Below are 25,740 nucleotides of genomic sequence, written 5' to 3' on the forward strand. Positions count from 1 at the left end.
AGATTCAAGCAACCCTAACTTTTATAGGGTTGGTTGCTTGACCCAAGAAAAGAGTTCCTCATTTATTGAGGGAAAATTCCGATTTCGACCCTAACTTTTATAGGTTTGGCTGAAAAGGGAAAAGATGGAAGTCTTTCATTTATCGAAAGGGATGACTCGATCCTAGTCCTAACTATCTGCAGGTTTGACTAAGCGAGGTTGGAGACAATCCTAACTTTTATATGTTTGATTGCTCAAATTGAAAGTAGACCACTTGTTCATGGAAGAAATCGAGAGGGGAATTTGGCTTTTGGCCCTAACTTTTATAGGTTTGACCTGAAAACAAAGAGAGTAGGATACAGATAGCAGTAGAAATACCGGCTTGTATTGTACCAGCCACTCGATGGAGGATTTTGATGTTAAGTGATCAGGACTTAACACGCCAAACTTTGAGAATTGCCATGAATTGGTGGATAGAAATTTTGGTGGGCCCACCGTCGATTGATTCGATCGGTGGGGGATTTTGCGAGGAAAGGTTAATCTGTCAAGACGATTGAATCTCATTCATCAATAACAAAACACGCTTTAACTTTGAATACATTCAGAGACTAAGTGTGGATTTCTTATTCATTATTTTCATCGCAACTGGGTTATCCCTAAGAATACCACATGCAGTATTCTTCTGGGAACTTCCTGATACATTGATTATCCTGAATATACTAAGGGTAGTAATTTTTCAAGAACTTGTCGTTTATCGGTATCATAAGTCGATCGCCTTCCTTGGTAATAAGGCGATATGCGCCACTCGAGTAGACTGTCTCTACTACAAACGGCCCTTCCCATTTGGGTTCAAATTTGCCTTTCTTTTTGGAATTAAGGATCATAGGCCGTCGTTCAGTTAAGACTAAATCCCCTTCTTTAAAACTCTGTTGCCGAACCTTTTATCAAAAGCTCAGGAAATTCTGGCTTAGTAGAACTCAATGTGCTGTTGAGCTTCCAAGCGCTTTTCGTCGAGCATCTCGAGTTCTTTGAGACATTTCTGATGTTGTTCTTCGGTCGTCATCTGGGTTGTGAGAGCGATTCGAAGAGATGGAATTTGTATTTCCAATGGAATGACGGCTTCACACCCGTACACAAAAGAATACGGGGTTACGCTAGTAGGCGTGCGAACTGTGGTGCGGTAAGCCCATAGTGCTTTGTCAAGTTTATCATCCCAATCTCGTTTGTTAGTCTTCATGAGTTTTTATAGATACTTGATGATAGTCTTGTTAAAGTGATACGAGTTGCCGTGCGAGCACCCTTTGGTCGCGGAATTACCAAAAGGTGGGTTGAGAAGAGGATGACCAAAACACAAGAATAATTCAGTATAAGGCGAAGGAAAATACCTTCTCTAGATTATGAAGAACAAAGGATACAATCTCTCCCTCACAATCTCGCTAGAATTGAGAACAACCCCTCAACTCTCTCTCTAAACCCTAATACAATTATTAGAATTTCTCTTCCCTTAGGTCTGATTGTTTAGAACCCTAAAACAATCCTATTTATAGATGTGCAAACGTGGATGGCAAACTTGTAAATAAACAAGCCCAAAAGAATCAGGAATCCTTGTCAAAACAGAATCCAAAACGAAACAGGAAACCCAGAAATCGCGATCCGGTCGACCGCCGGGCTTGGTCCGGTCGACCGGCCAGAGAATTTTCTCAAACCCTGCAGCGTGCAGGTTTTCCGGTCGACCGGAATGCGTGCTGCGGTCGACCGGACAGAGAACTGTCAGTCTTTCCTGTTCTTTTTGCGTTTTGCTTCTTCCGACTTCTTTCGCCGTTTCCTTTAGCACCATCCACGCTCCTATTCTCAAGATACCATGAGAATCTCCTATCCTCAAGCTCCCATGAGGATCGCTAAGCTCCCGAGGCAGAGAAGAAGATACACCCGTATCACTTAAGAACAATGATAATCAAACAAGTATATAAATGTAAAGCTAGAGTTTGAGTTTAGAAAACTTCTCAATTGATAACAAGAGATGGAGGGAAGATAGTTGGAAGCTCAAACTTCAATAGATAATCTCCTTAAGCTCTTGTGGAATTTATTCACAAGACCGAAAATACTCAAATGCTTAAAAGCTTCTTAAAACAAACTTAAACAAACACTAAACAAGTTTAAACCCTTGTTAAACTATTTGAAAAACATTCTCTTGGATGATCATAAAAACTGAGGTAATGGGGTATTTATATGAAACCCCAAAGACAAGAGAAAAATAAGAAAAGACCAAAAAACCAGATCAGCAACGGCTGGAAAACTAGCCGTTAGAGCTGATGTTATAGTTCGGCGGTCGACCGCGGCGGGCGGCCGGGATAGGGCTTCGGATGCTTGACCGTCTTCAGACCCAGCTTCTGAACCAAGGCTTCGGATATCAAATTCTTCTCGCTGCCCGGATCAACTATGGCATCAACTAAACTGGTCTTCACTTGCAACTTAAGAACAAAGAGCTGCTCTCTCGGGTCGTCGTCCTCTTTCGTGGCCTGTTTCCCCGTCATAAGATTGAGACTGCTATTAGGCTCTGTCATCCCCGGGACTTCTTTCGGACCTTGAGCTATCATGTATGCCTTTTTCTCCTCCTTCTTCTTCAACCCTCTTGGTTTGAGATGAGGATACTTCTCCCAGCACCGATCAGCTTCGTGTCCTATCTTCTCGCAGTGACTACAAATCAGCCCTGTTTTCCCTGGATCACCCTTCTTCTTCTCCTCCTTAAACTGCGAACCACTAGACTCGCCTCCAACTTGCTTTGCATCCCCCTTTGCTTCGTTGCTCTTCTTTTGCTTGCCCTCAATGGCAATGGCCTTCACGCTCGCATCTGCAATAGTCTCGACCGTGAATAACCTCATCTCCTTTCGGATGTAATCGCTCAATCCCGCCATATACTTCATAAACACGGAATATTCCTTTGTCGCAATGTTAAGGACCATCGCCTGCTGCTGGAACTCCGTAGTGTATTCTTGAACGGTTTGATTGACCTTTTGGCGCAAGCCATACCACTTGTACCAACGCTCTTCAAGGAATCCCACCGGATAGAACTGTTTCCTAAGTAGCTCCTTGAACTTGTTCCACGACACCGCCTTCTTCTCCTACTTGCAATAGGATTTCCACCATGTCAACGCATGTCCTGAAAGCTTCAAAGTCGCGAACACAATCTTCTCTTTTGACGAATAGCCATAAAGAGTAAAATACGTCTCCATCCGCTCGATCCAGTCATCAAGCCTCTCGACGTCAACACTCCCATCATAAATAGGAATCTCCACTCTGAAATCAATCTTCAGATTCTGGTAAGAATTCTTACCCCCTTGATGCGGTGCAGTCTTGACGGTCTCGTCCTCCTCGTCGGAGCCTGAAAGCTCGCTCTCTCCACCGGACTCTATAGGTTTCTTCTTAGACCTAGAAGAAGATTCCCCCTTTTCGTTCCCTCCTTGGATGAGACCGACGAGTTTTGTGAGCGTCAACCCTATGAGTTGAGAAGAGGATGACCAAAAACACAAGAATAATTCAGTATAAGGCGAAGGAAAATACCTTCTCTAGATTATGAAGAACAAAGATTACAATCTCTCCCTCACAATCTCGCTAGAATTGAGAACAACCCCTCAACTTTCTCTCTAAACCCTAATACAATTATTAGAATTTCTCTTCCCTTAGGTCTGATTAAACTTTTGGCGCAAGCCATACCACTTGTACCAACGCTCCTCAAGGAACCCTACTGGATAGAACTGTTTACGAAGTAGTTCCTTGAACTTGTTCCACGACGCCGCTTTCCTCTCCTGTTTGCAATAGGATTTTCACCACGTCAACGCGTGCCCGGAAAGCTTCAGTGTCGCGAACACTATCTTCTCCTTGGACGAATATCCGTAGAGAGTGAAGTACATCTCCATACGTTCGATCCAATCATCAAGCTTCTCCACGTTGATACTCCCATCATAAACAGGAATCTCAACCTTGAAGTCAATCTTCAGATTTTGGTAATTGTTCTTACCCCTTTGATGTCCAGCAGTCTTGACAATCTCAGTCTCCCCCTCTGAATCAGATTCCTCGTGTTCCTCGTCGGATTCGACGAGTTTCTTCTTGCCCTTCGAAGAAGATTCCTCCTTTTTGTCACCTCCGTTGATTAGACCCACGAGTTGGGTAAGAGTCGTCCCGATCGTCTCAATCTGTCTCTCCATGGCATCAAGTCTCGCTGAATTATCTGCTTCAGTCATCTTCTCCTTCCTTAATTTCTGGACTCCCTCCAAAGAAATAAGGATCTCGCCAAGCTTCTTGTACTGTGAGCGAGTAAGGACCATACACAGGTTCCCCCTTCACAGGATCTAGGTCCTCTGATACCAACTTGATACGAGTTGCCATGCGAGTACCATTTGGTCGCGGAATTACCAAAAGGTGGGTTGAGAAGAGGATGACCAAAACACAAGAATAATTCAGTATAAGGCGAAGGAAAATACCTTCTCTAGATTATGAAGAACAAAGATTACAATCTCTCCCTCACAATCTCGCTAGAATTGAGAACAACCCCTCAACTCTCTCTCTAAACCCTAATACAATTATTAGAATTTCTCTTCCCTTAGGTCTGATTGTTTAGAACCCTAAAACAATCCTATTTATAGATGTGCAAACGTGGATGGCAAACTTGTAAATAAACAAGCCCAAAAGAATCAGGAATCCCTGTCAAAACAGAATCCAAAACGAAACAGGAAACCCAGAAATCGTGATCCGGTCGACCGCCGGGCTTGGTCCGGTCGACCGGCCAGAGAATTTTCTCAAACCCTGCAGCGTGCGTGATCCGGTCGACCGCCGGGCTTGGTCCGGTCGACCGGCCAGAGAATTTTCTCAAACCCTGCAGCGTACAGGTTTTCCGGTCGACCGGAATGCGTGCTGCAGTCGACCGGACAGAGAACTGTCAGTCTTTCCTGTTCTTTTTGCGTTTTGCTTCTTCCGACTTCTTTCGCCGTTTCCTTTAGCTCCATCCACGCTCCTATTCTCAAGATACCATGAGAATCTCCTATCCTCAAGCTCCCATGAGGATCGCTAAGCTCCTGAGGCAGGGAAGAAGATACACCCGTATCATAAAGGCTTCAGCTAATCTGTTTGCTGTGGGATTATAAGCTGTTGATGAGACGTCTTGAATTTTAAACTTCTCGCAAAATCTGATGAATGCATTACTGACAAACTGAGGACCGTTATCATGTATGATTCATCTTGGGATACCATATCGATAGATAATATGGTACTTAATGAACGCAATGACGTTGTTCGTCTTCACTTCTTTGAGTAGAATTGCTTCAGCCCACTTGGAGAAGTAATCAGTAATTGCTAGAATGAATCGATCACCTTTGACTGATGGGAGATTTATAGGACCAACGATATCCATTTCCTAAGTCTCAAAAGACTATGATGTAGCCGAAGGATGAAAATGCTCCAGGGGTTGGTGCATATAATTCGCATGCACTTGACACGCATGATATTTTCGGGCATATGCTACTGTATCTTTGATCATGGTGGGCCAATAATATCCCATTCTTCTAATGCGGTCATAAAGTTTGGGATCAGGCTGGTGTACACCACAAACCCCTTTGTGCATCTCTTTCAGGACTTCTTCTGCTTCTTTTATCGATAAGCAACGTAGTAGTAAGCCATCGTACCCCCTGCGATATAGCGTTCGACTCTCCGTGTTATAGTAGAATCTCGGTGCTCTTCGTCGGATTGAGTCCCTTTCCTTTACATCTTCTGGTAAGATTCCATGCAATACGTAATCGATGATAATGAAATACCAATCTCGGGGTTCGAATTCGACTTGAGTTGAATGTACTTCTTTAAATCCTCTTCCTTGTCATCTTCATCATAGATTGGCACGAAGAGTTGGTGAGTTCTTACCGTAATGAATTGTTCCGTTTCGAGAGGCTGCACCAGAGACACGGCTAATGCTACCAGCGCATCTGCGTATGCGTTTTGTAAGCATGAAATGTATTCGATGAAGATTCCTTCAAATGATTCTGCCATCTTAACGGCCACCTTGTGGTATGATATTAAGTCTTGATTTCTGACCTCATATTCTCCTTGAACTTGTTTAACTATCAGTTGAGAATCACCGAAAGCTTTAAGGTTTTCGACCCCCAGCTCTTTAGCAAAGCTGAGTATAATAAGTAGTGCATTATACTCGGCTACGTTATTCGAGCATGGCTCGGTCAGCGAGTAAGCTTGAGGAATCACATGTTTTCCCGGGGAAACTAAGACAACTCCAACTCCGGAAGATATCTTAGAACATCCAGTGGCACTTGCTACATTAGTTGCCCGAGAAGCACCATCGAAATACAAACGCCACACCTGTTGATGGGAAGTTACGTTGACTTCGTGGGTTTCATCTGGCAGATCGTCGTATACTTCGACGGTATCTGTAGTTGGGTTAGCTGCCAGGAGATCACAAATAGCTTGTCCCTTGACCGACTTTTGTTGTTTAAAATATAGGTCGTATTGGGATAGGAGTAAAGCCCATTTCACTAACCGCCAATTCATGAAAGCAGGCTGTGTCATGAATATTCTGACTGGGTTAACATTAGAGATGACGTAGATAGTTTGCCCAATCAAGCAGTATCGCATCTTTCGGATAGCGAATACTAAGGCGAGACACTCTCTTTTGATCATTGGATATCTAGATTCGGCACCTACGAGGGTCCGGCTTAAATAATACACTGCTTGTTCATGACCATTATCATCATCTTGTGCGAGTAATGCACTTAACGAATGACTCGTCGCCTTGACATAAATCAAGAACGGTTTGCCCGATTTCGGTGCAACGAGCACAGAGGGTTTCGAGAGATATTCCTTAATATTCTCAAATGCTTTTTAACAAGCGTCATCCCATATAAATGATACGCCTTTCTTTGTAAGCCTGGAGAATGGTTCATATTTTCCCGAAAGATTCAAAATGAACCGATAGATATAAGCCAACCATCCTTGCAGTCCTCTGAGCTCCTTAAGGTTTCTCGGGGATTGTAGCTCGTTGATCGCCTTCACTTTGTTAGGGTCAATGTGAATACCCCTAGTGATGATGGTGAATCAAAGGAATTTACCACTGGCCATTCCGAGAAAAGATTTGGTAGGATTCATCTTCAATTGATGAGTCCGCATCAAATCGAACATTATCTTCAAATCCTTGATGTGATCATTTTTGTCACAACTTTTCACAACTAAATCGTCCATGTAGCATTCGACAGTCTTTTGGAGATGCTCTTGAAAAATCTTTGACATGGCTCTCTGATAGGTGGCACCTGCGTTCTTCAAATCGAAGGGCATAACTGTGTAGTAGAAAACACCGAGAGGTGTTCTAGACACAGTGTGATTTTCGTCATCTGGATGCATCTTTATCTGATTATAGCCAGAAAATCCATCCATAAAAGACATTCTCTTTAATCCACACGTGTTGTCGATGATAACATCTGTGATGGGGAGAGGGAAATCGTCTTTTGGGCAAGCAGTATTGAGGTCTCTAAAGTCAATACAAATCCTAATTTTCCCGTTCTTCTTCAGGACTAGGACAATATTGGCAAGCCACTCGAGATGTTGCTCCTCCCTTACGAAACCTGAGTCGATAAATTTTTTGACTTCGGACACGATTGCTTCCATAATTTGCGGACGAAACTGTCTTTGTTGTTGTTTGACAGGTTTGACATCCGGCTTAATATTGAGACGATGCATTGCTATATTTGGATCAAGCCCTGGTATATCTTTATAATTCCAGGAGAAAACATCGATGTATTCTCTAATGAGAGAGATCAACTATTCTTTCTCATCCGGCGGGAGGCTCCCGCTAATTAATATTGGCTTCGGGTTATCCTCATCACCCATAGTCACCTGGATTACTTGATCTTCGGTAGGAGGTTCTCTTTGTTCGAACCTATCACAGTACTGCATATTCCAATGATGAACCCAAGGGTCTTCCCAAGTTAGCATTTGATCGTCTTCCTCTATTGTAGCAGGATCGACTGTAGCCATGTTCGACATTAGTTTTTTGAACATTTCTCCGAGACTGGCATCGGAGTCCCAGGCTAAAGAGTCGGAAGAATATCCGTCTTTGCTCTTATTAGAAATCTGATCAATGACTTGCCAGCAACATTCGTCATCGGACAAGGAAACATAGCCCAAACATCTTCGGTGACTATAATAATCATCGGGCTTTCCTTTTGGTATGTAGGCCATACGAGGTAGAACTCGCGGACCTCGACCAAAGCAAAGACCTTCCCTAAGTGCGAAGTCATAACCATATCTCTCCATGAGATTACGCGCTTTTGTGTCATACCTGAATAAATGAGGGGCAAGTTTATCATCATCGTTATCTTCTTCCAAAAAGTGGTCTGGTATCGGAGATTCTCTTCCTTTACCATAGATAACTTCCTTTTCACCTCCTGCCTTTGCAGGAATGACAAGTGTCATTCCGAATGAATCCTGCACTTGCTTTTTTGTCATGCAAAATGATTGAAGTGGCATATACAAGTCGGGGTTATCATACTTCCCCTTTATGATATTATCAAGACACAACGAGTACTCTAAATCATCATTTATTAGAATATCTTCAACAAGTTGCCAGTTACAACTACTTTCTAATGATTCTTCATCGTCAAGATTGATTACAATGGGTATAATATCATTAAGTACAAAACCACCATCATAATCAAATCCAGTTTCGGTATCAGCTTCTTCCCCATTGCCCGTACCTTGGGCTGATGGTTCAGTATCGGATTCGGCACCGTATAGAAGGGAGTCAGTAAAATAGTTTTCCAACCCCTTAAACAGTTGCTTATCCACGACCACCGTCTTAACTTCGTTATTGGTGTCCACATATTTGAGACACTGATGAAGAGTTGATGGGACTATAACATTACCGTGGATTCAGGGTCGACCCAACAATAGGTTATAAGAGGTCTCCACGTCGATCACATAACATGTGACTTCCGACTTCAAATCTCCAATCTGGCACTTCACTCGGATTTTACCTAATAGTCTAGACCCACTGGTATTGAATCCGTAGATCGTAGTGCCTGTGAAGGCTAGCTTACTAGCCAGTATTCCGAGGCTATACATCAGTCGGAGCGTCATTATGCTGACAGCGGAACTCAGATAAACTTGGATCCGGTTGACAACGCTGGAGCCATTGTGCCCGGTAAAATATAGGGGCCGGTCATGCTTCGAATTCTTCGTCTGCATGTCTTCTTTCATGAAGGAAATGCAAGGAAAATGGTACATCGCGAGGTTACAATGTTGAACCGGCGGCTCTGGTTCTTTAGGAGATGGCTTGATCCGAGTCAGAAAGACTACGGAATTGGCCAAGGCTTCTTGTAACGCTTCCCTGGTATCTTTCGATAGACGTAATAGCTCATATAGAGTTATTCTAGTTGGTATATTGGCTAACTGCGTCATAATATCAAAATGGAGTGGAGCACTCAAACTTCCCAGTTTGTCTCTCCCAATCGGTAGATTGAATCGAGACTGCTTCGGGTCCTGACCCTCTTGGTATAAGGGTTCTTTCTCTTTTTTCTTTTGTTGGGTCCTCTCTGCAACTACGGTAGCTGGGGGAGTTGTGACAATTCCCATTTCTACCAATGTCTTGGAGGGAACGGTTTTAGTTATCCCCTGCTTAGCCAATTGCTCGGAAGCATCCGGATACTTGAAGTGATATTAATTTCTACTCCGGGTTGCAAAGACTTCTTGTTCATCTTCAGAAAGCGAGAAAGCAGGAATTCTTTCATTATCTTCTCCTGGAATAGCAGAGGCTCGATGACAGGACTTCCCTTTTCCTTTTGACTTCTTCTTGGATGATGATCCGAGCCACTGCTCATCTTCGATCAGATTGGGATGAACCCACAGAATTGCGCCATTTGGGGCTGTGTGCGGCACAAGTCCTTTCTGACGTTGTTTGTGAGGATCATCGTTCACGGTGTTCATCGCAACTTTCGTCACGGGCTAGGGCTGAAACTATTTCAAAGGGACAGATACGAAGCTGATTGACACCTCATTCGCACACACCTTCTTCTCCTTAGGTTGCTTCATGGTAATAACCCACACATCGATCAAAGCTTAGATCTTATCCTTGAGGGCGTAGCATGACTTGGTAGGGTGGTGAACCGCCTGATGAAATGCGCAATACTTCAGGTCATTAACCCTCTTAGCATCTTCTTGATCTTGGATAGGAGGCAACTTGATCTTGTTGTTCTCTATAAGGTATTTAAAAATACTAGGAACTTCGTCCTCTTTAAACGAGTAGACTTTTGGGAATTTTGGCTCCGAAGTCTTCTGTTTCTGAGGCTGTTGTTGCCACCGTGACTGTTGAGGCACCTTTTGCTACTACTGTTACAGTTGTGCTTGCACTTCGAATGTTTGGTTCGCGTCCACTGCATTCACTTGCGCTTTTCCTTTACCCTTAGGGACAAAATTCTGTTGTGAGGCTGGTGTTGCCGTTTGACCCCTCTCGGCCTTTTTCCTCTTGAGGAATCGTTCGGCTCTTTCCCCTCGGACCTTCAAATCTTTCCAGGTCTTAGACGGTGCCATTCCCATGGCTTCGAGGATATCCAACGAAAGATTGTTATGACAAGTCTCCAGGATGAAGTCCTTACTAATTGGATCCCTACAATTCATAGCTTTGTTCTGGAATCGTTTGATGAAAATTTTCACCAACTCTCCGTCCATTTTCTTCTCATCAAATAACGTTCCGATTGAGACTTCTGTGTCGTCGTCGAAGAAATTTGTGAGAAACATGTCATCCATGTCATCCCAACTGCTAATACTCCCCGGCTTGAGGCGGCGATACCAATCGAAGGCTGCTCCGCGAAGAGTGCCGACGAATGACCATACCATCAGAGGTTCATTGCCGGAGATTATCCCTAAGTGAGACTTGAAGTATATTAAATGCTGAGTGGGGGAACCCTTTCCATCAAATAGCGTGAAATTGATTAAACTAAATTTTGTCGGATACGGGATTGACTCTCACTCTCTTGGGTATGGGCACGGAATTCCGGACCTTTTCACTTCCTGAGCACTCATCAACGTATTGATTTTACTCTCTAAATCCCTCATTTCTTATCCTCGCTCGTATTTGTCTTTGAGCGATTTTGGGGAGAGGCAACGTGGTCCTCCTTCATATTGTTATCATCCGAAGGGCCTCCCCCAGTATTATTGTCGACGGGAGGGGGGGTTCATGTTAGCATTCTCCTCCACTTCCCGCTCGTTATCATCTTGGTTGGGATTATTACGACGGGTAGATTCTCCCTGATGAGTTGCCAGTGCTGCGATCTGCTGGTCATGCATCTCCCTTATTTGCTGCATAGCCATTTCCATTTCAAATTTAAAATTCTCCTTCTGCTTAGTTAGAGTATCATCGAGAACCTTAGCCATTTGCTCAGCGCTGATCATAAATGATTTGTAGGATTGCCCTGCGCTGGATGTTGTATCATCAGAAGCTACTGTAGAGCAAGCATCTGAGCAAGCATCTGACGTCTCGTCTTCCGAAGGAAGTCCTTTCTGCATTTTTTGGTAATCCCTTTGTCTGATGGTTCCCGATCGCAATCGAGTCATACGTCGGGATACTATAGCAAATTGATCCCGACTAAAGTGTCGTGTCGACTTTCCTCCCCCGGTCATGTTAACAGACACTTCTGGAAATTCACCATCCTGAAGAGCAGCTCTCTTCTTACAGAAATTCCTTGGTCTGGATTCAGGCGTTCTGGTGGAGATTCTTTCAAATACTGAAACTCTCTTCGGGGCGGCCTTGGAATAACAACATTCCGACAACACCGCCTTAATAATTTTGGAACACGGACAATGGGAGTCCGGTTCTTAGTGATTCCTTCTCCGAGACATGTTCGTACCTCGGGCTCGATAGTACAACTCATCGGTCGGATGACCAGAGCAACCCATCGTGTATTGGCACGAGTCCCGAAGTATAACGTCCTCGTCTGATGAGTACGTTCTCTTCTGGGAATTCAACGCTTTGATAATGTCTTCAGGAGTCGCATGTCTGAAGCTACGTTTTCATGAACGTAGGCTTTCAATAGGCTCCTGGACTTCGACACGCAGTCTAATGCGGTCGGTTATAGGACTTTTCACGTTATTTGTTCTCCTCCACTGCTTAGGAGGATGATCATGACCTCCAGCCCGAAAAACTGCTCGAGATCCGTTCAACGGGTTTGAGCGTCTCTAACTGAAGCTTTGCCTCGATCATCGTGTGAAGGGCCAAGACGATCTTTGATGGTTATCTTAAAATGGGATAGATCCACACTGTCGCAGATCTCCACCGGAGGTGTGGAACTTGACGGAATCGAAGAAACAAATGCAGAAGATCTTCTGTCTTGACTCTGACGCGGGTCAGACTTGAGTGACCCACGGGTTGGAAGGTCAGATCCGGGTGACCTGCGAACTGGAGGGTCGAATCTGGATGACCTGCAGACTGGAGGGTCAGATCTGGGTGACCTGCAAATCGGCGGGTCGGATCTGGGCGACCTACAAATCGGCGGGTCAGATTTGAGTGACCCGCGTTTCGGTGGGTCGGATCTGAATGACCCGCGTTTTTTCGATCTTTTTGGCCGCCATCTTAGACTTTGGCCTCCATACTTGGTGCAGTCTTTATGGCTTCTTTTCCACTCCTTTATCTTCCAATTTCTTGGCCTCTTGCATTAGAATTCTTGCATGTGCAAGCAATGCGTGGGGTTTCTGAATCCCCTCTAGAAGAGTCGATTGGGTCCTTTTAACACAGACCCATTCGTTCTTCACTGGTTTGAAGGAGGAGGGGTTGTCCACTCTCTGTTGTGGTGGTTGGTGCCTCCTGGACTTCAGATCCGCCTCATAACGGATTCCATCAACCGGTTCTAAGGCTTTGGCCAGTTGGCACGTGAGGCGTTGGCGTCACCTCTGACGAGCTCTCTTTGATAGAGTTGGCATGTCATCAACAGTCGACCCCTTGTTCAAGGGGTTCAGATCTGTAGTTTTGGCCTCGTCGGATGCCGGCGGGGCGTTGTGAGCTACAAGTGTAGCGGTGGCGGGAAGATCTTCTTCTTGGGCTTCTGTAGCTGAAGTCAAACGGGTCTTCCTGGAATAGGCCTTCCTGCATCTGCGAGGAGAGGCCGATCTGGAGGAGGAGGACAAGTATTCCTCATACTTCTGCTGGTCGAACTCATATTTGACCTCCGTTTCAACCGGGATCAGGATCCGGGGTTACGATACGTCAGCCTTCGCAGAAAGGTTGTCGGCTCCTACTGTGGTCGCCAGTTTGTTTTCGTTGAAAACTGCCTTCATCATTGATTTCATTAAACTTTAGTCATTTATAAATGAATTCAAATAACGAAAATAAAAGTTACAACTTTCTTGAAAATAAACACAAGATCCGTTTATCGGCTCTTGCTTGCGTGGGTTCTTCACCGGTGCCGGGGTTTATCCGTGGACGATCGCGAATCAGATCCGGTTGCTGAAAAATTAGGCAGATCTCCTACCTCACCAAGGAGGTATTTGCTTGAAGCGCTGAGATCGACCAAGCGAAATCAGGGCTCTTCTCGAGATTAAGACCAAGCCTAATCTCAAGGAACGGACGTGCAGGGCTTTAGATCCTTCGAATGACTCCTATTCGATGCTAAAGTACGTCGGGATCTCATTGACCATTGCTGAAATTTCATGCTCCTTCACTCTTCAATCTAGCAGCACCTTGGGTTCATATTTATAAGCCTCGGGTGCGATTATTTGGATGAGAACAAGTGATTTGGCTCTATCTTTAGTTAACAATAGCCTAATCACGTTTGAGGATGATATCAAGGCAGTTAGGAACCCCTGGAACAGACAAATCTTACAAAAAATCACTTTAAAACCGTCAAAACACGTTTTGGGTCTCAGACTGCGTGGCGCGGGTCGGACAGATCCGACCCAAGCTTACGCGGTTCGAACTGTCCCGTCCTGTGCTAGTGCGGGTCCGCCGACCTTTTTTTTCTCTTCCTGGTATTTTCTTCCGGGTCTTGATCTTTTCGCGTATTTAGTAGATTTGTTGACTTATATGCTTCATCGCGAGGCTGACTGTCGAACGCGCGTTGGTTAACGTACGCGTGTTGATCGATGCATGCGGCCTGATTGGCATGCGCGCGTTGACCGATGCGCACGAGCTGGTTTGACGTGCGCGCGCTGACCGACGCGCACGAGATGATTTGACGTGCATGCGCTGACCGACGCGCTCGGGCTGGTTTGACATGCGCGCATTGATCGACGCGCACGAGCTAGTTGACATGCGTGCGTTGACCGATGCGTACGAGCTGGTTTGACATGCGCGCATTGACCGACGCACACGGGTCGAATGGCGTGTGTGCGCTGACCGACGCACGTGAGCTGATTAGGTGAATCTTCTTGGCTCGCCCACTCATTGCTTCGAGTTTCGTGCGGGCTCTCATAGGCAATTTTAGACGCCTACACCTTAATTCTTACATTAGGATCAGATCGCAAACTGTATGATAGAGAGAATGGGTTATGACTTCACCCACAAAGAAGGCTTGAATTATGGCAAAGGGTGAAAGACACTCGTCCGACCTGCTTATGTTCCCAAAGGAAAGCCCGACAATTACTTTGGCAAAACTCGAAGAGGGCTAGGTTACACCTCCTCTTCATCAAAGTTATATTGCAATCGTGGTGAAGACTCCAAAGATGATCCTTCTAGAGAATTATCGTCAGCATCCTCGATGTAGGATTCAGATTTTAGTGTGGGAGATCTATTCAGGAACATCACAGTCAACATGGCTATGGTTGATTCTACCAAAATCAGAGAGGATGATCAGATCCTACTTTATGATGAAGCTTGGGATCACCACGTCAGTGCCCAATGGAGTGGTCAGTTTGAACAACGTGAACCACACATAGAGGACAAGATACTTCAAATAAATATGAGAAATGAGGCTAACCCCAAACCCATATTTATCAGCTAGAGCTTACCTCCCCAGGAAAAGGAAGACCTTATATCCCTCATCCAGGAATATATCGACGTCTTTGCCTAGAATTATGAGGACATGCCTGGCCTTGATCCCCAAATCAGCATATACCACCTCAACATCAACTCAAATGCCAAACCTGTCAAACAATAGTAAAGACGATTTTGTCCACAAATCATGGAGGTGATCGAAGCCAAAGTGAAGAAGCTGATTGAGTCAGGCTTCATTAGAGAGGAACAACACTCCGATTGAGTGACTAATATTGTTCTAGTCCTGAAGAAGAATAGAAAGATCTGTATCTGCATAAACTTTAGGGACCATAATGCTGCATGGCCAAAGGACAATTCCCTTTACCCATCATAGACATCATCAACGACAATACTTGTGGGTTTGAAAGGATGTCCTTCATGGACGGCTTTTTAGAGTATAATCAAATTAAGATGCACCTTGAAGATGAGAAGCACACTTCATTCAAGACTCTGGTAGGGGTATACTATTACACAATTATGTCCTTCGGACTTAAGAACACCGGCGCAACCTATCAGCGCGCAATGTGCACAATTTTTCAAGATCATCTACAAAAGACAGTTGAATGCTATGTAGATTGCTTGGTTGTAAAGAGTCACATCAAAGACGATCATCTTCAAGACCTGAGAATGATATTCGAGCTAATGCGATTCCATCAACTCAAGATAAATCCCACAAAGTCATTTTTGGCGATGTCGAGTGACAAATTCCTCAGATTCGTCATCACGATAAAGGGAATTCACATAGACCCCAACAAGGTGCAAGCTATACAAGAGCTTCAACCACCTAAAAATCTCAAGGAATTATAAGGACTGTAAGGATGCCTGGCGTACCTCCGAAGATTCATCACAAATCCTTCGGGTAAGTGCCAACCCTTCTCCAAGATGATGAAGAAAGGTGTTTCCTTCGCATGGGACGAGCCTTGCCAACAAGCATTCGATGAGATCAAAACTTATCTCTCGAATCCACCTATCTTGGTGGCCCCGGTGGGCAATGGAGCATTCTCCTGGCACCCTCTTAGCACAGAATGATGATGCCGACCATGAACAAGGCATCTATTACCTGAGTAGAACCTTGCAAGGAGCCGAACACCGATACCCCATAGTCGAAAAGGAGTGTTTGGCCTTGGTGTTCTCTATCCAAAAAATGTAACACTACCTGGTTGGTCAAACCATACACATTATCTCCTTGATGAATCCCATCAGAGTCTTCATGAGGCAGCCCAGATCCTTAAATTGGCGCCTGACAAGATGGGTACTTCTGCTATCTTAATACGATATATACTTCATTCTACAGAGGTCTGTTAAAGGACAAGCAATCTATAATCTCATGGCTGGTCATCCGCTTGAGTCGGAGACTGACCTATTCGAAGCTATGATGGATGAAACCCATGAGGTTAATGCAACCTCACAGGAAGAAGTTTAGCAATTGTACTTCGTAGAGCATTTGCGTAGGCACAAGCGAGTCCATCATCACAGGAGTAGGGGTAGTCTTGGTTTCTCCGCAAAATCACGTGTTACCCCGAGCATTCTCTTTAACTGAGCCGTGTACCAATAATGTATTTGAGTATAACGTACTACTCATCGGACTCAACTTTGTCAAGGAATTAGGGGCGAATCACCTTGAAGCTTACGGTAACTCTCAGCTTATCGTCAGACAGATAGCTGGGGAATAAGAAGTCAGAAACGATGACTTAATCGCATGTCATGAAGTGGTTGTCAAACTAACTGAATTATTCGAAAGCTTCCGTATTGAGCACATGCTTTGTTCCAAGAACACGCATGACATTGTTAGCAGCTAACCTAGCTAAACCACTGGGAACTAGTCAACGTGTCACTGTCGCAAGACAACAAGTGTTCCGACTGGAGCATGTTTTGAAGAAATTGGCATTTCCAAATCATCAATTTTGTCTTATACGAAATACTACCCGAAGACGTAAAGGAGCGCGATTCTGTTCACAGACGCGCTCCGAGATTCTACTATGACTTGACAACAATGGCATTGTATCGTAAGTCTTATGACGGCATGTTCCTTCAGTGTCTCTCAATTAAAGAAGCACATGAAGTCCTGTGGGAAGCCCATGATAGTACCTACGGCGCTCACCAACCCGGACCCAAGCTCTGGGATCGCTTGCGAAGAATGGGCTATTATTGGCCCAGAATGATCCACGACGCTGTCGCTTATGTTAAGCGTTGCAATGCGTGTCAAATCCACACCAACTATGTTCACAAACCACCCAAAGACCTGCATCCGATAGTGACTTCATGGCCATTTGAGACATGGGGGATGGATGTCATCAGACCGATATCTCCACCATCACCCAAAGGTCATCATTTCATTCTTGCAATAACCGACTACTTCTCTAATTTGGCCAAAATCATTCCCTTAAGAGAAGTCAAAGCTGGTGACATGATCAAGTTCATCAAATATCACATTGTCTACCGATACGACGTCCTAAGACGTATCATTCATGATAACGGATCATAATTCATTAGTCATGCATTCGCTCGGTTCTGTGACAATTTGTTAGTCATGCATTCATGATAAGAGACTAGCTGAGGCTTTCAACAAGATGATCGTCAAGATCTTGACCAAGATGACATCCAACAACAAGCGTGACAAGAATAAAAAGCTCGGTGAAAGCTTGTGGGTGTATCATATTACGGTTCTTACACCAACCGGTACCACACCTTATTCACTGGTATATGGTGCAAAGTCATACTAGTGTTAGAGATTTAGATTTTGTCCCTATGCATCATACTCGCAACGGGGATTTTGACTGAAGAAAGTCATCAATGATGTCTCACAAAATTAGAGGCGTTAGATGAAAAGTGGCTCGAAGTTGAACAACACATTGAGTTCTATCAAGAATATCCAAAGCATTCAATAAGTCAAGTGTAGATGTTTCACGGAAGGAGAGTTAGTCCTTGCTATTTGACGATCTATGATACTCAACACCAAAAGAAAGGAAAATTCCAACCAAAATGGGAAAGACCATTCATGGTGGAGACAGTCTATTCGAATGAAGCTTACCGCCTCGTCAAACCGATTGGTGATAAGATTCTGATACCTATCAACGACAAATTCCTAAAAAAAGTACTATTCATAGTCTTCCTTTAATTCTCCTTACACTCTGATAAGTATACAACAATAAACTGTTTTTTCCCTCCCACTAGTGCATGAGACTAAACTGCTCCTTACCTTCGACTGGTATACAAGGTTAAACTACTCGCTACATTTCCACTTCGGTCAAACCTTCCAACAGTTATGACCAAAGCCAAATTCCCCTCTCGATGCATTCCACGAATAAGAGGTCCACCAAATTGAACGATCAAACCTTTAAACAGTCACGATCGTCTCAAACTCCCACTCGCTCAAACCTTCAAATAGTTAGGGTCAAAACTAAATTTCCCCAACCAATTCTCTTCAACAGGACGATGGGTCCACTACCTACTATCACGTTAACATTGCATCTCTGATAATCAACTTAGAAATCCTCTTTAATAGGATGGAAAGTCTTCAAAGTCGCTCCAATCGTGACAATCAAATCCACTTACCAATATTCTTCAATAAGATGGTAAGTCCCTAAAATCGCTCCAATCGTGACAAACTAATCAACTTACTCATCCTCTTCAATAGGATGGTAGGTCCTCAAGGTCACTCCATCGTGACAATCCTATCATGTTAACACTAAACCTCGGAAAAAATCCCCCACCAACCCTCTCTAATAGGATGGTGGGTCCACAAAACTATCATGTTAATGATTACCTCTGATAATCAACCTCATCATTCCTACAAATCACATCATCCGATCACTCATCACGCTCCTATGTCCCTGAATGATTTGATCTATTCTGTGCTCTCTAATATTCTTAGAACAATCGATGTGTAGTAGCCTACCATGCGATATGCTACTATATCAATCAATCATCATACTCATACATCCCTGAATGATTTGATTCCCCCAACACCGTCATTTCCACAAATGATGTTGTTCATCGATAATGGCCTACCAAGTGATATGATGTATCGACTGCTATTCCCGAGTAATGACCTACCAAGTGATGAATTGTTATTCGGACTCATTTTTGGGCCAAGTTGTTATATCTAGTGACATGGCCTAACCTACTTATAGCTTAATAGTTGTAATTAACCTAACCTGATGCCTCGAACGGCTAAGGATAGAGAAGAAATTTTAGCATTAAGTCTAAAAGAAACTTCTCGACAACTCATCATACTAAGGGGAATAGTATGACTAGCCCGATTCAAACTGTAATCGGTAAAGGAAAAGTAAACCTGTTGATAGTTGAGGGTTTGCAAAAAATCCTAAGTGTTGATCAGCAAAAAGATATTCACACAAGTTATTGAGATGCGATAATGGGATAACAAATGATAACTTCATTCATAAAGAGAAAATTTAACAATACATTCAAACAAAATTAAAAATTTCTCAAACGCGACTCAACATCTTGAATCGCTTGGGCATGTTTTCTCTTGACCCTGCTCAGAGTTTCTTGGAGGATGTCTTCCTCAGAAATCGAGACCAGGTCACTGAGATTAGTCCTTATCGCTTTCAAAGCTTGCTCTTTTTCCACAAGATCACCAATAATCAACTGCTGTTGATTCTTGAGTCCCCAACCTCTCCTACTACTTCTTGGTGATATTGCTCTTTTTTAATGAGAAACGATTGAGCCTCTACTATGAACTACTTTGTCTTGGATATAGTCTGAGCTAAGTTTGACAAAACAAAGTTAGCCTTCTGACACTCCTCATCAAGCCTCTCTCCCTCCACAGTGGCCTGCTCTAACTCTTCCTTCAACCGAGCTTCCTCATTCATAACCACTTCTAGATGATGCTCTAGCTCCTTCAAAGGTGATTGAGCCTCAACAGAAGCTAAGTTAACAAGATCAAAACTCTCGGATCAGAGGGCAAGCAGCTTTTAAATGTTCCTCTCCACCTCCCACAAACATGAGTGGTACATGGCAGTTGCAAAGGGACCAACCAACTTGATTAGACCCTCCATGTGTATTTTTAAGATGGGCCTAAATTCCTCAAAGGGGCAGCCTTCATCCAGTGCTAACTTAACGCTATCATAGAGAGTGGATTGAAAGTTAGCAATGATCTGGTCCACTGAACTTTTGGGTATGCGAGCAACAGAAGAGAGGGGAGTCTTATCGGTAGCCAGAGTTGTTGTCATGGCCACTATAGCAGGAGTGGTGGTCTACACCATCAAGACTGGGGGTCCCGCTACTATTATTGAGGTATTGGTTGAGGGAAAGACCATAGCCTTGGTAATTGGTTCGATGGTTACGAAATTAGGAGACGAGATCGTAACAATCATTTGAGGCGATGCCTCTTCTTGAGTTGGAGACTCCTCTCCCTGAGTGGGTGCCTCTTCTTAAATGGGTGCATCTTCTCCCTGAGTGAATACCTATTCTAGAATCGGTGCCTCCTCTCTCTGAGTGAGTGCCTCTTCTTGAATCAGTGCCTCCTCTTCCTGAGTGGGCGATTCATCTTGAATCGGCGCCTCCTCTCCCTATATCAGTGCCTCTTTTGGAATCGGCATCTCCTCTTCCTGAAGGGGAGCCTTTTCTGGAATCGACTCCTCCTCTTGTCCCTGAACAGCCTCCTCCTCAGCTCGAGTTGTTGTCTCAGTGAAGAGATCCACTTGTTCAACAACATGCAGTCGAGGCGAAGCTAACGTTCCTACATGAGAAGCTCCTAACAGGCTGCTCCACTCTCCCACAGTTTTGGGAACAATGCCACCTGCAAAAACAAATAAGGGTTGTCTTATTCACTAAAATAGCTTCTAAAAAGTAAAAAAAAAAGTTAACAATTCAAAATACCTGAGGTAGGAGTTGTAACCTCCAAGACCTGTTCACGAGTAGGACTCGAGACACCCAAGTCCCTGACAGGAGGTTCAACTTCGAGAGTGGAAAAGCTAACCCATTCTTATCATGATCCCGGAAGGCATCATCCACGATGGCATCACTATTGCTAGGGTAATCGACATCCTCCTTCTCCCTCTCTTCATCTATAGAAGAGATGATAGCAGTACCATTCATCACCCCTGCATAAAGATGAAACAAACACGAGGCGATCGGATTCAACTTTATAATTAAAAGAAGAATAAAAAGAATTTATACCTTTCAAAATGATCAGTTGAATATATTTGTCCTCGACAGTCGAGGGAGTCACGACGGCAGGTGGAGGAGCCACTCCTGAGCTTGGTTCAGGATCAGGTATAGCGTGACCCTCCCCTAATTCACCAACTATCGCCGCTTCATCATGGCAAGCCTTCTTGGCCACCTCTTCACCAGAAGTCCAAACATTTGCCTCCCTTTGACATTTCAACAAAATTAGGAGATCAGAAGCAAAATCCGGCATCTACAGACGTTCGGCAATAGGACCCCTAAGTTGCTCCAGGAGTACCCCCACCCGAGCCAGCTCCTCTACTATTTCAACCTCTCTCTAAGAGGGGAGCAGAGTGAGATCGTATAGGGCTTGAAATTCCATGCCCAGGAAATCACCCAACCCCTCATAGAGCTCTTCATAAGCTTCTGAGTCTTCTTGAGGAACCTCTTCCGACACCACGACTCTGTGCTCTTCCCGCCTCGACGCACGAGGAACTTCTCCCGAGTGATGCCTCTGCGCCGTCAGACAAGATTCATGGGGATTGAATCCCTCTGGAGTTACACTTGCGCTCTGATACCACTTACAATACGTAAGTGTATGGCGGAGCATACGGTCCCTAAGCGACAACTCAAAACGTGCTCTAGTGCATCCCGCTGTAGGCGTTAAAAATTACCTATAGGTCCCCGAACACGATTCAAGATGGAGAGAAAATGATGAACATCATCATCCGAATTAACAAAGATTGTCCGACACTGAGAAATCATAAAACGAAGCGCACAAGTCAAGAAAGTGATAAAAACGCGTGTAAAGGGGGGACCAAGTGAAACAAAGGAGACACAAATAGCTAAAGGAATCAAAAAGATATGACAAAAGGCTAGGAGGCTCGCGTGAGTGTGAGCTACCAAATGGTGGCTCGCACCAATGCTCACACGCATGCGGGCCACCAAATGGTGGCTCGCACCCATGCGACCAAATGGTGGCTCGCACCAATGCTCACACGCATGCGGGCCACCAAATGGTGGCTCGCACCCATGCGCACCACCACAACAATTGTGGCCTCCTAAACTTCCCAAAACACGGATTTTGATATTTTATTAGAATTGTTTCGTCTCAAGACCTACCCAACTATTCTGAAGCTATCCTTAAGTTCGCCTTGGCGGTTATTAACTGCAGATGACTTCAAACACTTGATCTTATCAGAAAACACGGCGACAAAAGCCTATAAATAGAAGCCCAGGGTCTTCATTAAAGAGGATCGGAAATCTGAGGGCGACGTGCTGTCCAATTGAATAGTAGACCATGAATTTCAGAGGAGAATTGGCAGATCTTGGCGAACTTTTTTATAAAGAAAAAGCTTTCGAAAGATTTGTGATTCTCTCCCCCTCTTTCCTCCGGATCAAACCTGGTTTTGATCTTGAGAAGAGCCACAATCTCACTTGGTCGTGATTATCACTGCTGCGATTGTTTCCTTCGTGAAGCAAGAGTATAATTACACTTGTCAACCGGATTTGATCCGCGATGGTCCATGGACTAACGCGTCCCCGGCACAGGCAAAGATCCAACACAAAGCAACAGGAGATAAACTACTGCTGCGTTTTGCTTCAGAAAGTTGTAATCTTTACTTTTCTCATTGTAACGAGATCTTATAAAACTATCAACTTGAACTTGTAATCAATAAATGGTGTAACAGGTTCGAAAGCAATGGAAATGCCAACTTTTGACGAAAACACCCGCGTGGGTCTAGTACCAACCCCACGTGCTATCGATCAAACCCACTTCAAAACTCAACCGGGGGTTGATATTCCCCATATATAATTGGTCGTACCCGAATTAGTGGGCAAAACAACTGGAGAGCTAGGGCTCCATATAACAGCTTTAGCCCGTCTATAAGACATGTTAGCCTGGTCGAATATTGACCAGCTATCGGAATCCACCTAAGGATAAGGTGGTTTGGTGGTCTCTTGTCAACGTATCCCGAAGAGACTCGCCGTATCCTCCACCTAAGAATTATGGAAAGCACCGGTAAAATTCATAATAGATGAAGAAAGATAACACCCTCCTCATTTCAATGATGTCCTTATATTTCCATGAACACTTCTTTAGCCTCTATACAAAGGGAATTAGCTTCCCTTCCTGTCGTGTAGATGGCGCACTCATTAGGCACTCGCAATGCAGCACATACCACGCCATTAAGTAGGTGTATGGCAGGCTGACACGGGTTAAGTAGGTGTATGGCAGGCTGACACGGGGATTGGTGGTTTTAGCTATCTCTTCTCCCCCTTCCGTCTCGACAAACGATACTCTATATAAATGTGTCGTCAGGGTCTGGAGTCCACTTTGTATGCATGCTACCATAGCCAGCAACAATGCATATGATCGTTCATAGGCTAAACGGACCGCGGGATAGATGACCTCCACCAGGATCGCATCAAAAGAGTGTCTGGGGATCACACATCTTTTCAACCATAACATAAGGTACCTATCAAGCAAGGCCTTATTGGATATTGGAATCTTGGCCTGGTGGTGGAACGATTGAAAGGTTGTCCCTACCTTGAAACCCTCCTCATCATTTTTGAGGATTTTCAAAAGCTTACCCCCAAAAATTCTCTTTTCCACTTCCACCTGATTGCAAATATTCAGCGGCAAGATGGGCAACTTCTTATCATTCGTGTTTTGGAACAGGTAATCAACCTAATTTTTGTGGCTGATACCCGGGGTCCTCTTCTTTTTGCCCTTATAATCTACCACCCCGATAATGTGCAAATAGATGTGATAATAGCAGAGAAGTTCCCAGAGGGTCTCCACCATTTGGAGAAGCTTGTCAGAGAGATACTCGATCTCTCGCTGGCCTGAAACGTATTCTTCATAAGGGAAATCTCCCATCGGTAATCCCGACACTTCATACATTTCATGAAGCACCAGGCCCAATTCTCCATTGGGTGTGAAAAATGTGCCACTGTTCGGGCAATATAGTTCCAATATGCTTTGGAACTGGAGGGCGTTGATCTTTAGGCCATGTTGCATGGCCCTGATGGTAGAGTACAACTTTATACTCTACATATCGGAGTTCTTCTCTAATATGAACTTCGTGATCCTGAACTACCAGGGACTGTTGCCAACTGAGGATTTGATCCACCCCGAAGCCGTAAAGTCTTTGGAAGGAAATTGCCCCTAGCTCTAAATACGTGATGATGGAAGGTCTCCGCCACCGTAACTGTCTCTCCCAAAAGGCAAATCGCTCTGTAGCAGACCTGGATGCAGAGCGGTGACACGCTTGCAGGAACTTTGGATGCCAAATTTTACTTTTGAGCCTGTGAAGATTCCACAGGTCACTCCATCCTAGGTAGGGGTCAGGTCCCATTCCATCACTCTTGGCACCGCGAGTGAGCGAAGCTCTACCATTGAGAATCCCCTCATCATGCTGGGAAGGAAATATCGGACACAGTCCACTATATGGAGCCATCTACTCTAGCCGAGAAGCAGGACGGTTGGGTCAGCTATGGCATCACCAAATAGAAAGTTAGGCTTTTTCATCTCCTAACATTGATTGTCCATCAGTGTTGCATTAGCAGTCAACTCACAAAGCATCAAGTAGCAAACACTGGCACAGGGTCGAGCAGTGAGAACATGGGCGGGGCTGAGAATCCTGTACAACCAGCAAGGCTAATAGCACTGGTCCCCGGGAGGGCTTTGTCAGAGAATACATCTATAAAACAAAACAAGAGAAGTTAGATATTTTCAGCCCAAAGTTGAAAATTTTCTAAGTCTTTAAAACAGGCAGCTTGCCATGTGTAGGCGAGCTCCATCAAGCTAAGCTCGCTTAATGCAGAGCTCGCTTGACAAAGCAGAGCTTGCCTGGTAAAAAAAAGCTCACATAACAAGCAGAAGCTCGCCTAACAATGGAAGAAGCCCGCCTGATCAAAGTAGTAGCTCTCCTAACAAGAAAAAGTTTGCCTGACAAAGCAGAAGCTCGCCTAACAAAGCCGAGCTCATCTGATAAGGGTAGAAACTCACTTGACCAAAGCAGAGGTCGCCTAACAAAGCCGAGCTCACCTGACAAAAGCAGAAGCTCGCCTAACCAAAGAAAAGATCGCCTGACAAGCAAGCTCACCTAGATAGCAGAACTTCGCATGAGTAGACTAAGCTCGCCATAGAATATGAACAAATACTGTTCATCTTCTTCGTTCGTAGGCTCAATCCTACCCCGCGGTCCCCTAAACTCACAGTAATGGGTTTGGGCCATGCCGAAGGCGGTTGTAACAGCGGAAGCGACGGAAGAGGAAGACTTCCCCTTCCCCTTGGAAGCAACCTTCTTCAATTTGTGAGTCATCTCGACATCAAGAGGAAATGAGGAAAGTGAGTGCTCTGCTCTCGTCAAAATATTTTAGCAATTTTCGAAAGCACAATAATCTCCCCAGGAGCGAGATGCTGGCTTTATATAGGTGAAGCTTCAACGGTTGAGATTCAACATCTCAACCAAAGCCAACACCTCAGATCGCCTACAGTGGTTCAGAGTTGACAGTACGAATTGAACGGTCGAGGGCAAGACTTCGATCGAACGGTCTAGATTTAAAACTCGAATGGCAAGGCGGTTCATATTCAAATCAATGGTCTAGAT

The sequence above is a fragment of the Asparagus officinalis genome, chromosome 8 (assembly GCF_001876935.1).
Source record: "Asparagus officinalis chromosome 8, Aspof.V1, whole genome shotgun sequence".
Taxonomy (NCBI): domain Eukaryota; kingdom Viridiplantae; phylum Streptophyta; class Magnoliopsida; order Asparagales; family Asparagaceae; genus Asparagus; species Asparagus officinalis.